Source organism: Pristiophorus japonicus, chromosome 15, assembly GCF_044704955.1.
Source record: "Pristiophorus japonicus isolate sPriJap1 chromosome 15, sPriJap1.hap1, whole genome shotgun sequence".
Taxonomy (NCBI): Eukaryota; Metazoa; Chordata; class Chondrichthyes; family Pristiophoridae; genus Pristiophorus; species Pristiophorus japonicus.
In genome coordinates, this window is record NC_091991.1 from 105,955,080 (window position 1) to 105,967,709 (window position 12,630).

Below are 12,630 nucleotides of genomic sequence, written 5' to 3' on the forward strand. Positions count from 1 at the left end.
TATACTTAGAGAAACTCTTGCGATCTGTTTTTATATTTTGTGCTAGTTTACTTTCATAGTCTATCTTCCTTTTCTTAATCATATTTTTAGTCATTCTTTGTTGGCTTTTAAATGCTTCCTAATCTTCTGTCCTCCCACTCGTTTTGGCCACTTTGTATGCCTCGATCTTCCTTGCTGAATGCGAACGTACGAACAATGACGGACAGTTAAAGACCATCGGGTCCATTGAGTCTGTCTCACACAATTGCGATACCTTGTGCATCACAACATAGACATTCCACCCCACCCCAAACCATGTGACCTGGAAGAGGCAAAAAAACAGATTAAAAAAAACCCTGGCCAATTTGGGACAAAATCTGGGAAATTTCTCTCTGACCCATCTGGCTGATCGAAGCTGGTCCAGGAGATCACCCTGGCCATTAAATTCCCTGCAGTATCTACCATCTGTAAGAATTAATCTCCGCTGCAGCCAGAAACAAATCCAGCTTTCGCTTGAGGGAGTTCAGTGAGTCTGTATCCACCACATGGTACGGCAGCTTGTTCCAGAGGGCCACTATTCTCTGGGACAAGAACCACCTCCTGACATCGAACATAGATCTAGCCCTATACAACTTAAATTTGTGACCCCTGGTCCTGCCGAACCTATTTAGCTGAAATAAACGGTGAGCTGGAACACTGTCTATTCCCTTCATTATCTTATAAACCTCAATCATATCCTCCCCCTAAGTCTACGCTGCTCCAAGGTAGAGTCCCAACTCATTTAACCTATCTTGATAACTAAGATGCTTTAGACTTGGAATTAGTCTAGTGGCCCTCTTCTGCACCCTTTCCAGAGCCTCAATATCACCCACCGTGTGAGGAGATCAAAACTGGACACAGTATTCCAAGTGTGGCCTGACTAAGGTCTTGTACAAGGACAAAACAGTACGCCTCATCAGTACGCAGAACAGTACGCAATGCTCCATCTCACCCTCAATAAGCTCTCTGTTGGAGTGGAGCTAATCTACAGAACAAATGGGAAACTGTTCAACCTCCGACACTTCCAGTCCAGATCCAAGGTCGCCCCATCCTCTGTCATTGAATTACAGTATGCAGATGACACTTGCATTTGCGCATACTCGGAGGTCGAACTCCAAATCATCGTCAACACCTTTACCGAAGCATACGAGAGTATAGGCCTTACATGAAACATCCGTAAGACAAAGGTTCTCTACCAACCTGCCCCCGCCACACAGTACTGCCCTACGATTATCAAGATCCATGACGAGGCCTTGGACAACGTGGACCATTTTCCATACCACGGGAGCCTACTGTCAACAAGGGCAGACGTTGATGCCTTCGGCCGCCTGAGGAAGAGAGTGTTTGAAGACCAGGACCTCAAACGCGGCACCAAGCTCATGGTCTACAGAGCAGTGGTGATACCTGCTCTCCTATAAGCTTCAGAGACATGGACTGTGTACAGCAGGCACCTCAAAGCACTGGAGAAGTACCACCAACGCTGCTTCCGCAAGATCCTGCACATCCATTGGCAGGATAGGTGCACCAACGTCAGTGTTCTCTCTCAGGCCAACATCCCCAGCATCGAAGCACTGACCACACTCAATCAGCTCCGATGGGCGGACCACATCATTCGCATGCCCAACACGAGACTCCCAAAACAAGCACTCTACTCAGAGCTTCGACACGGCAAGCGAGTCCCAGGTGGGCAGAGGAAATGCTTCAAAGACACCCTCAAAGCCTCCTTGAAAAAAATACAACATCCCCACCAATACCTGGGAATCCCTGGGCCAAGACCGCTCAAAGTGGAGGAGAAGCATTTGGGAAGATGCTGAACACCTCGAGTCTTTCCACCGGGAGCACGCAGAAGCCAAGAGCACACAGCGGAAGGAGCATACAGCTAACCAAGCCCCCCACCCACCCCGTCCCTCCAACCACTGTCTGCCCCACCGGTGACCGAGGCTGCAGGTCCCACATTGGTCTCATCAGTCACCTGAGAACTCGTATTAGTGTGGAAGCAAGTCATCCTCGACTCCAATGAAGAAGAAGAAGACTCCCTTCAGTATTTTAAAGCTTCAATCATATTTCATCATAATTAACTGTTTCTGTAATAAGGTAAAATTAGCTCCTCTAACCAGTCTTTATAATGCTCCTCTGAATCCTTGCTCCTGATTCTGTCATCTACACCCTCCTAATGACCCTCTAGTTTTTTTCTTCTTGTAATAAAAGTAAAGGCACTTTGGGGGAGAAATTCAGGAGCGCCCCTTTTGGGGCACTAACTATTAAAAGTTAGAAAAATTAGAACCAGGCGTTTGCACTCCGGACAGGAAGTGGAGCACTAAATCCGGCTATCCACTTCCTTCCTGGAGTGCAAGAGGCAGCAGGCATGCAACGCTGCACACTGGGCCATGCAACGCTGCACACTGGGCCATGCAACGCTGCACACTGGGCCATGCAGGGCTGCCGCGTTGGAAGGCTCCTTCCATCCCTTAAAGGGACAGGCCATTGCTGCAGGCTCTGCAAAAGAAGAACTTATCTTCTCCCCGACGGCGGCCATGATCCTCCCCGATCAGCCCAATGCATGCGGCAGAGTGCCAGGCTGATCGATCGCGGGCAACAAATGGAGATAAAACATAGAGGATTCATATTTATTTTATTTACCTCGGTCACCGAAGCGCCTGACCTCCCAATGAACGCCTCCTGCAGCTGCCGGTGTTGTTGCCGGGCGATGCTGCAGGGGGGGCGCTACCGGGGCGATGCACACGGCGATGAGGTCACGATCTCCGGGAGAAGGAGATCGGGACGCAATGTCTTACCGCCGCTGCAACCCTCCCGCTGAATATAACGGGAGGCGATCTGCTCACCACGCCCGGTCGGTAAGTCGTTAGCGCCCCGTTATCGCCCCCCCGGAGGTGATAGCAGGAGATGCTAAGGAGGCCAACTTCTCGGCCTTTATCTATAAGGGAGTTGCAGGGAGCGGTGTTTAGATGAAGTCCTGTAACTCTGTGTGCTTCTCTCCCCCTATTAATCTGGCTTCGATTGCCACTCCAGTGCAGGCCCATCGCAGGCCAGGGATTTGTCACTGCGAAGAAGGAAGGAACACTCTGTCCTTAGGCTTTTCACTGCAGGTGGAGAACTGACCTGAGCTCTTGAGATCATGAAAACGTGGGTCTTCAATCCCATTGACTCCTGGAGATTCCGAAGAACATAAGAATTAGGAGCAGGAATCGGCTATACAGCCCCTCGAGCCTGCTCCGCCATTCAATACGATCATGGCTGATCTTTGTCCTCAACTCCACTTTCCCGCCCGATCCCCATATTTCTTGATTTCCTTAGTGCCCAAAAATCTATCGATCTCAGTCTTGAATATATTCAAAGACTGTGCATCCACAGCTCTCTGGGGTGGAGAATTCCAAAGATTCACCACCCTCTGAGTGAAAAAATTTCTCCGCATCTCAGTCTTAAATGGCAGACCCCTTGTCCTGAGACTGTGCCCCCTGGCTTTCGACTCTCTCAAGCCCACTCTGACTCATGATGATCAGAGAGCTACGTGCCTAATATGGGGAGCAATCCTTCAGTGCAAAAATGGTCAGCAGTGTTCCAATTGAGGTTCAGGTTACATGCAGAAGACAGGCAATAAGTAACGCCCAAGGGTTAGAAAATAGGAGCAGTAGCAGGCCATTCGGCCCTTTGAGCCTGCACTGCCATTCAATATGATCATGGCTGATCCTCTATCCCAACACCATATTCCTGCTTTCTCCCCATACCCCTTGATGCCTTTTGTTTCTAGAAATCTATCTATCTCCTCCTTAAATATATTCAGTGGCTTGGCCTCCACAGCCTTCTATGAGAATTCCACAGGTTCACCACCCTCTGAGTGAAAACATGTCTCCTCATCTCGGTCCTAAATTTCCTAGCCCGTATCCTGAGACTGTGACCCCTTGTTCTAGACTTCCCAGCCAGGGGAAACATCCTCCCCGCATCCAGGCTATCCAACCCAGTCAGAATTTTATACGTTTCAATGAGATGCCCTCTCATTCTTCTAAACTCTAGTGAATACAGGCCTAGTCGACCCAATCTCTCCTCATACGACAGTCCTGCCATCTCAGGAATCAGTCTGGTGAACCTTCGCTGCACTCCCTCTATGGCAAGTATATATATTTTTCTGTAAGGAGACCAAAACTGCACACAATACTCCAGATGCGGTCTCACCAAGGCCCTGTCTAACTGCAGTAAGACATCCTTGCTCCTGTACTCAAACCCTCTTGCAATGAAGGCCAACATACCATTTGCCTTCCTAACTGCTTGCTGCACCGGCATGTTTGCTTTCAATGACTGGTGTACAAGGACACCCAGGTCCCTCTGTACATTGACCCAAGCCATCACCATTTAAATAATACTTGGTCCTTATCTTTCTCCTACCAAAGTGGATAACTTCACATTTATCCACGTTATACTGCATCTGCCATGTGTTTGCCCACTCACTCAACCTATCTAGATCGCCTTGCAGCGTCTTTGCATCCTCCTCACAACTCACAATCCCACCTAGTTTTGTGTCGTCAGTAAACTTGGAAATATTACATTTGGTTCCCTCATCCAAATCAGTTATATATATTGTGAATGGCTGAGGCCCAAGCACTGATCCCTGTGGTACCCCACTAGTCACTGCCCGCCACCCCGAAAAAGACCCGTTTATTCCTACTCTCTGTTTCCTCTCAGTTAATCAATTTTCAATCCATGCCAATATATTACCCCCAATCCTATGTGCTTTAATTTTGCACACTAATTCTTATGTGGGACTTTATCAAAAGCCTTCTGAAAATCCAAAACACTACATCCACTGTTTCTCCTTTATCTATTCTATCAGTTACATCCTCAAAAAACTCCAGTAGGTTTGTGAAACATGATTTTCCTTTCATAAATTCATGTTGACTTTGTTTAATCCCATTGATATTATCTAAGTGTTCCGTTATCACATCCTTTATAATAGACTCCAGCATTTTCCCTATTACTGATGTCAGGCTAACTGGTCTGTAGTTCCCCGTTTTCTCTCTCCCTCCTTTTTTAAATAGTGGGGTTACATTTGCCACCCTCCAATCTGCAGGAACTGTTCCATAATCTATAGAATTTTAGAAGATGACAATCAATGCATCTACTAGTTCCATGGCTACCTCTTTTAGTACTCTGGGATGCAGATCATCAGGTCCTGGGGATTTATCGGCCCTCAGTCCCATTAGTTTCTCCAGCACTATTTTCTTACTAATAACCATTTCTTTTAATTCCTCTTGTTCAGTAGACCCTTGGTTCCCTAGCATTTCTGGGATGTTATTTGTGTCCTCTTCCATGAAGTATTTATTTAATTGTTCTGCCATTTCCTTGTTCCCTATTACAAATTTCTCCTGTTTCTGTCTGTAAAGGACCTACATTTGTCTTCACTAATCTTTTTCTTTTTACGTACTTGTAGAAACTTTTACAGTCGGTTTTTATGTTCTTTGCAAGTTTACTCTCATACTCTATTTTTCCCCTCTTAATCAATCTCTTGATCCTTTTTTGCTGAATTTTAAACTACTCCCAATCCTCAGGCTTGCTACTTTTTCTTTATATAACTCCTCTTTGGATCTAATACTATCCTTCATTTCTATTGTTAGCCATGGTTGGGCCACTTTTCCTTTTGTGTTTCTACGCCAGAAAGGAATGTATAACTGTTGCAATTCATGCGTTCGTTCCTTAAATATTAGCCATTGCCTATCCACCGTCATGACTTTTAATGAATCTTCCCAATCTATCATAGCCAATTCATTCCTCATACCTTCGTAGTTTCCTTTGTTTAGATTTAGGACCCTAGTTTCGGATTGGACTACTTCTCTTTCCATCTTAATAAAGAATTCATTCATGTTATGGTCACTCTTCCCTCAAGGATTTCGCACAACAAGGCTGTTAATTAACCCCGTCTCATTGCACAATACCCAATATAGGATAGCCTGTTCCCTAGTAGGCTCCTCAACATACTGGGCTAAAAAAAACATTTTGTACACACTCCAGGAATTCATCTGTCACAGTATTATTACTAATTTGGTTTGGCCAGTCTATATGTAGATTAAAGTCACCTACGATTACTGTAATACCCTTGCTACATGCATCTCTAATTTCCTGTTTGATGTCGTTCCCTACACTACCACTACTGTTTGGAGGCCTATAGACAACTCCCACCAATGTTTTCTGCCCCTTGGTGCTTCTTAGCTCCACCCAGACTGATTCTACATCTTGATTTTGTGAGCCAATATCTTTCTCACTATTGCTCTGATTTCATCCTTTACTAACAATGCCACATCACCCCCTTTTCCTTTTTGCCTGTCCTTTCTAAATATCGAATTTCCTTGGATATTCAGTTCCCAACCCTCGTCACCCTGTACCCATGTCTCCATAATTGCAACTATATCGTATCCATTTACATCTATTTGCACTGTTAATTTGTCTACCTTATTACAGATGCTTTGTGTATTCAGATACAATGCTTTTAAATTTGTCTTTTTAACATTATTAGACATCTTAACATTATTTTGTACTATAGCCCTATTTGTCTTATTGTTATTTTTTCTTACCTGGACCCTATTTGTTAGTGCACTCTTTTGTTTGTATGCTCTGTCCCTTCCTGACAGAATCTGGTTATCCTTACCACAATCACTTTCCTACATTGCTTCCTTTTCTTTTCTGTTTAGCATTCTAGATTTCTCTCCACTGCGGCTGTCCTCTGACGCCCCCCTCCCCCTTATTTAGTTTAAAGCCATGTCTACCTCCCTAGTTATTTGAATCACTAGAACTCTGGTCTCAGCATAGTTCAGGTGTAATCCATCCCCAAGGAACAGGTCTCTCTTTCCCGAGTATTGGTGCCAATGCCCCACGAATCGAAACCCACTTCTTCCACACCAGCCTCTGAGCCACGCATTCATCTCCGTGATTCTATTGACCCTATGCCAATTTGCTCGGTTATATTTAATCCTTGAGTAAAAAAGGTTGAATGAATGTAAATGAGGTTATAGATGTGATATGAAATGGGGAATGTCACTGTTAGAAAGCAGCGGGCAAAATCTTCAAACCTAATTTACAAAAACATTGGAAAATGTCACAAGGCCACCAATGAGTGGTGTGCCACCAGACTGAAAGTGATGCTGAGAGACTCCAGACAATAATTTTCATTTAAGTTTATTGCCCTGACAGCTCCACACCCAAAGGAATTGAGTTTCATTCACACACACAAGCTCCAGTCCCGTCAATAATCACAAGATTCAGTCTGATCAACAGACACAAGATGCAGTCCCATAAATTAACTCAAGATTCACATCAACAATCACAAGCTCCAGTCCCGTCAATAATCACAAGATTCAGTTCAGTCAATAAAAAAACAAAATTTGGGGCCCAAAATTGATGGACTCACTGCCCACTGCCGCCCACTGCCCCCCACTGCCGCCCATTGCTGACCACTGCCGCCCACTGCCGCCCATTGCTGCCCACTGCCGCCCACTGCCGCCCACTGCCCCCCACTGCCGCCCACTGCCGCCCACTGCCCCCCACTGCCACCCACTGCCGCCCACTGCCGCCCACTGCCGCCCACTGCCCCCCACTGCCGCCCACTGCCGCCCACTGCCCCCCACTGCCGCCCACTGCCCCCCACTGCCGCCCACTGCCGCCCATTGCTGCCCACTGCCGCCCACTGCCGCCCACTGCCCCCCACTGCCGCCCACTGCCCCCCACTGCCGCCCACTGCCGCCCACTGCCCCCCACTGCCGCCCACTGCCGCCCACTGCCCCCCACTGCCGCCCACTGCCCCCCACTGCCGCCCACTGCCCCCCACTGCCGCCCACTGCCGCCCACTGCCCCCCACTGCCGCCCACTGCTGCCGACATTCCTCTGCTCGAACCGCCTAGTGCCAACTTTGATGTGGCCTGGAGCGGGAGGGAGGGGAGAGTCACCAGGAAGCGTCCGCCGACATCAGCGGATGGCTGATGCGGGCAGGAGTCGGTGGGAGTTGGCGGGAGTCGGCGGCAGGACAGTGGCGGACTGCTGCATGGAGGCTGTTCTGTCCTCAACGGTAAGTGTGAAGATGGGGGAAAACAGGTTAGTGACATTTTTTTTCATTAATTTTTTTACTTACCTGGATGGGGTCCCCTAACGATTGTCAAATGTTGTTTTTTAATGCTTTTTATCTTTAGGTGTTCGACCCTCTGTGAGCCCATCCTCAGCAGCACTTGGATGGCAAGCGCATTTGCTATCGAGAATGAGAGCTCCCACCAGCTGCCACCAAGACTGGCGGTGTACGTCGCTGCATTGCCGACCTTCGAGGGATCTTGCTGATGAAAGAACCGTCAGGGACCTTGGCGGCCAATGGCGGTCCTTTGGGCGGCACTTGGGCAGGCGGGGGCCGTCACCAAATTCGGGCCCTTGGATTTATATAGCGGCATTCATGACCACCGGACGAATGAAAGCACTTCACAGCCATTGAAGTAATTTTGGAGTGTAGTCAGTGTTGTAATGTAGGAAACGCGGCAGCCAATTTGCGCACAGCAAGCTCCCAAAAACATCGATGTGATAATGATCAGATAATGTCTCATCAATAAACACAAAAATATGTCCCTTCAGTAAACACAAGATTCTGTTTTGTCAATAAACACAAATTTTAGTCTCGTCAATAATCACAAGCTTCAGTCCCATCAATAAACAGAATATTCAGCCCTGTCAATAAACACACAACCCAGTCCCATCTGTAAAGTTACTAATCTTCAGAAAAGCACAGCAGGAGTCCATGAACTAAAAATTGATTAATACAAGCTTTTGGAATTTAATACAAGCTTTTGGAATTAAGCTGGACAATTAAGGACATTCTGTGGTCAGGAACCAAAACTGACTTCAGGCATAACAACAATGGAGTTGTTACGTGAGGCTCTGAATGTGATTGACCAGGGTGGGGAAAATAAGACCGGAGATATCAAGTCTGTAAAAAGATCCGACAACAAAGGACTGACCGGGTGCACATTTTTTGGAAATGAGGTGTTAAGAAGAGAAATCAACTTGAGCCTTACAGACTCAGTGTGCCAATGGGAAAACAGATGAATCCATTATTGCAGTCAATCAACCAAGGGGACCACAAAACAATGCATCGATGCAAACACATTATCAAAACCACAGTGGTGGGAGATCATTCATAACGTGGGTATAAATATGTGAGCTAGGAGCAGCTCAGGATGACCACGAGGAGACCACGAGGAGACCACAAGTCAACCAGTTCCATCAGTCAGGCTAGAATCAGCCCAGAGCAACCAGTTCCATCAGTCGGGCGAGAAGTAGCTCAGAGGTTACTCCACCAGTCATCCAGCATCATTCGGCGGGAAACGGAAGAGGGGTACCAAAGCGAAGTGAGGTACGGAATGTACACGGAAGGAACTGCACTGCAGAGAACGGCCAGAAGAAGAACCAACCGGTCACGGGACCAATGACCACAAATCTACAATAGCTACAGCCAGGAAGGGTGATTGTATGTCTTCAGTCAAGTTCTCTCAGAAGTCTAGTCCTGTGGTTTTAGTCGCTTTTTGTGCGTAATAAAACTGACACTGGGTTAAGTCTAAATTTTGTGCCACATGTTGTCCTTTCCCACTATAAGTTCTATAGACACAAGACTCAGTTCCATCAATAAACACACGACTCAGAATAAACACGAGATTCAGTCCTCTCATTAAACACATGATCCAGTCCCATCAAAAAACACATGTTTGAGTCCTGTCAACAAGAACATTATTCAGTCCTGTCAATAAACACAAGATACAACAAAAAGGTTCTGCTGAGGGAGTATGAGCAGCTAGGGGCCAAATTAAAAAGCAGAACCACAAAGGTAATAATCTCTGGATTACTACCTGAGCCACGAGCAAATTTGCATAGGGTCAATAAGGTCAGAGAGTTAAACATGTGGCTCAAAGACTGGTGTGGGAGAAATGGGTTTTGGTTCCTGGGGCACTGGCTCCAGTACTGGGATAAGAGGGAGCTGTTCCGTTCTCATGGGCTCCACTTAGACCGTGCTGGGATGTGGGGAGGGTTCAGGTGAGCAGAAATTTAAAAAGTCAAAGAATAAGGAGAAGGCAAAAGAGCAGGGTAGCACTGGGGGAAATGAAAACCAGAGCGTGCCAGGAAGGGACAGAATCTATAAACATAAAATTGTATCAGAAAGTGGGTTAAAAGCAGGAAAAAAATTAAAAAAAACAAATCTAAATGCTCTTTATCTGAATACATGCAGCATTCGTAATATAAAAAACTCATTCCCCTCGGAATGAGTGATCATAGCATGATTGAATTTCAAATTCAGATTGAGGGTGAGAAAGTTGGATCTCTAACCAGCGTACTAAGCTTAAATAAAGGAGACTATGAAGGTTTGAGGGCAGAGTTGGGTAAAGTGGACTGAGAAAATAGATTAAAGTGTAGGACGGTTGATGAACAGTGGTGTACATTTAAGGAGATATTTCACAACTCTCAAGAAAAATATATTCCAGTGAAGAGGAAAGGGTGTAAGAGAAAAGATAGCCATCCGTGGCTAACCAAAGAAATAAAGGACGGTATCCAATTAGAAACAAGGTCTTACAAAGTGGCCAAAACTAGTGGGAGGACAGAAGACTGGGAAGCTTTTAAAAGCTTTTAAAAGAACGACTAAAAAAATGATTAAGAAAGGGAAGATAGATTATGAAAGTAAACTAGAATGAAATATAAAAACAGATAGCAAGAGTTTCTATAGGTATACAAAAAGGAAAAGGGTGGCTAAAGTAAATGTTGGTCCCTTAGAGGACGAGACCGGGGAATTAGTAATGGGGAACATGGAGATGGCAGAAATTCTGAACAAATATTTTGCATCAGTCTTTATGGAAGAGGACACTAACAATATTCTGACAGTGGATAGTCAAAGGGCTATAGGGGAGGAGGAACTTAACACAATCACAATCACTAAGGAGGTGGTACTCAGTAAAATAATGGGACTAAAGGCAGATAAATCCCCTGGACCTGATGGCTTGCATCCTCGGGTCTTAAGAGAAGTAGCAGCAGGGATTGTGGATGCATTGGTTGTAATTTACCAAAATTCCCTGGATTCTGGGGAGGTCCCAGCAGATTGGAAAACTGCAAATGTAAATTCCCCATTTAAAAAAGGAGGCAGACAAAAAGCAGGAAACTATAGACCAGTTAGCCTAACATCTGTGGTTGTGAAAATGTGGCAGTGCATTATTAAAGAAGCAGTAGCAGGACAATTGTAAAAGCAAAATTCGGTCAGGCAGAGTCAGCATGGATTTATGAAAGGGAAATCATGTTTGACAAATTTGCTGGAGTTCTTCAAAGATGTAACGAACAGGGTGGATAAAGGGGAACCAGTGGATGTAGTGTATTTAGACTTTCAGAAGGCATTTGACAAGGTGCCACATAAAAGGTTACTGCACAAGATAAAAGTTCACGGGGTTGGGGATAATATATTAGTAGGGATAGAGGATTGGCTAACTAACAGAAAACAGGAGTCGGGATAAATGGTTCATTTTCTGGTTGGCAACCAGTAACTAGTGAGGTGCTGCAGGGATCAGTACTGGGACCCCAACAATTTACAATCTATATTACGACTTGGAAGAAGGGGCTGAGTGTAACGTAGCCAACTTTGCTAATGATACAAAGATGGGAGGAAAAGCAATGTGTGAGGAGGACACAAACAACCTGCAAAAGGACATAGACAAGCTAAGTGAGTGGGCAAAAATTTGGCAGATGGAGTATAACGTTGGAAAGTGTGAGGTCGTGCGCTTTGGCAGAAAAAAATCAAAGAGCAAGTTATTATTCAACTGGAGAAAGATTGCAAAGTGCTGCAGTACAGTGGGACCTGGGGGTACTTGCGCATGAAATGCAAAGGATAGTATGCAGGTACAGAAATTGATCAGGAAGGCTAATGGAGTCTTGGCCTTTATTGCAAAGGGGATGGAGTATAAAAGCAGGGAAGTCTTGCTACAGTTATATAGGGTATTGGTGAGGCCACACCTGGAATACTGCGTGCAGTTTTGGTTTCCATATTTACAAAAGGATGTATTTGCTTTGGAGGCAATTCAGAGAAGGTTCACTAGGTTGATTCCGGGGATGAGGGAGTTGACTTATGAGTAAAGGTTGAGTAGTTTGGGCCTCTACTCATTGGAATTCAGAAGAATGAGAGGTGATCTTATCGAAACGTATAAGATTATGAGGGGGCTTGACAAGGTGGATACAGAGAGGATGTTTCCACTGATAGGGAAGACTAGAACTAGAGAGCATGATCTTAGAATAAGGGGCCTCCCATTTAAAACAGAGATGAGGAGAAATTTCTTCTCAGAGGGTTGTAAATATGTGGAATTCGCTTCCTCAGAGAGCTGTGGAAAATGGGACATTGAATAAATTTAAGACAGAAATAGACAGTTTATTAAACAATAAGGGGATAAGGGGTTATGGGGAGCGGGCGGGGAAGTGGAGCTGAGTCCATGATCGGATCAGCCATAATCTTATTGAATGGCGGAGCAGGCTCGAGGGGCCATATGGCCTACTGCTGTACCTATTTCTTATGTTCTTATGTTCTTATAAATCGATTGTTTGAGGGCA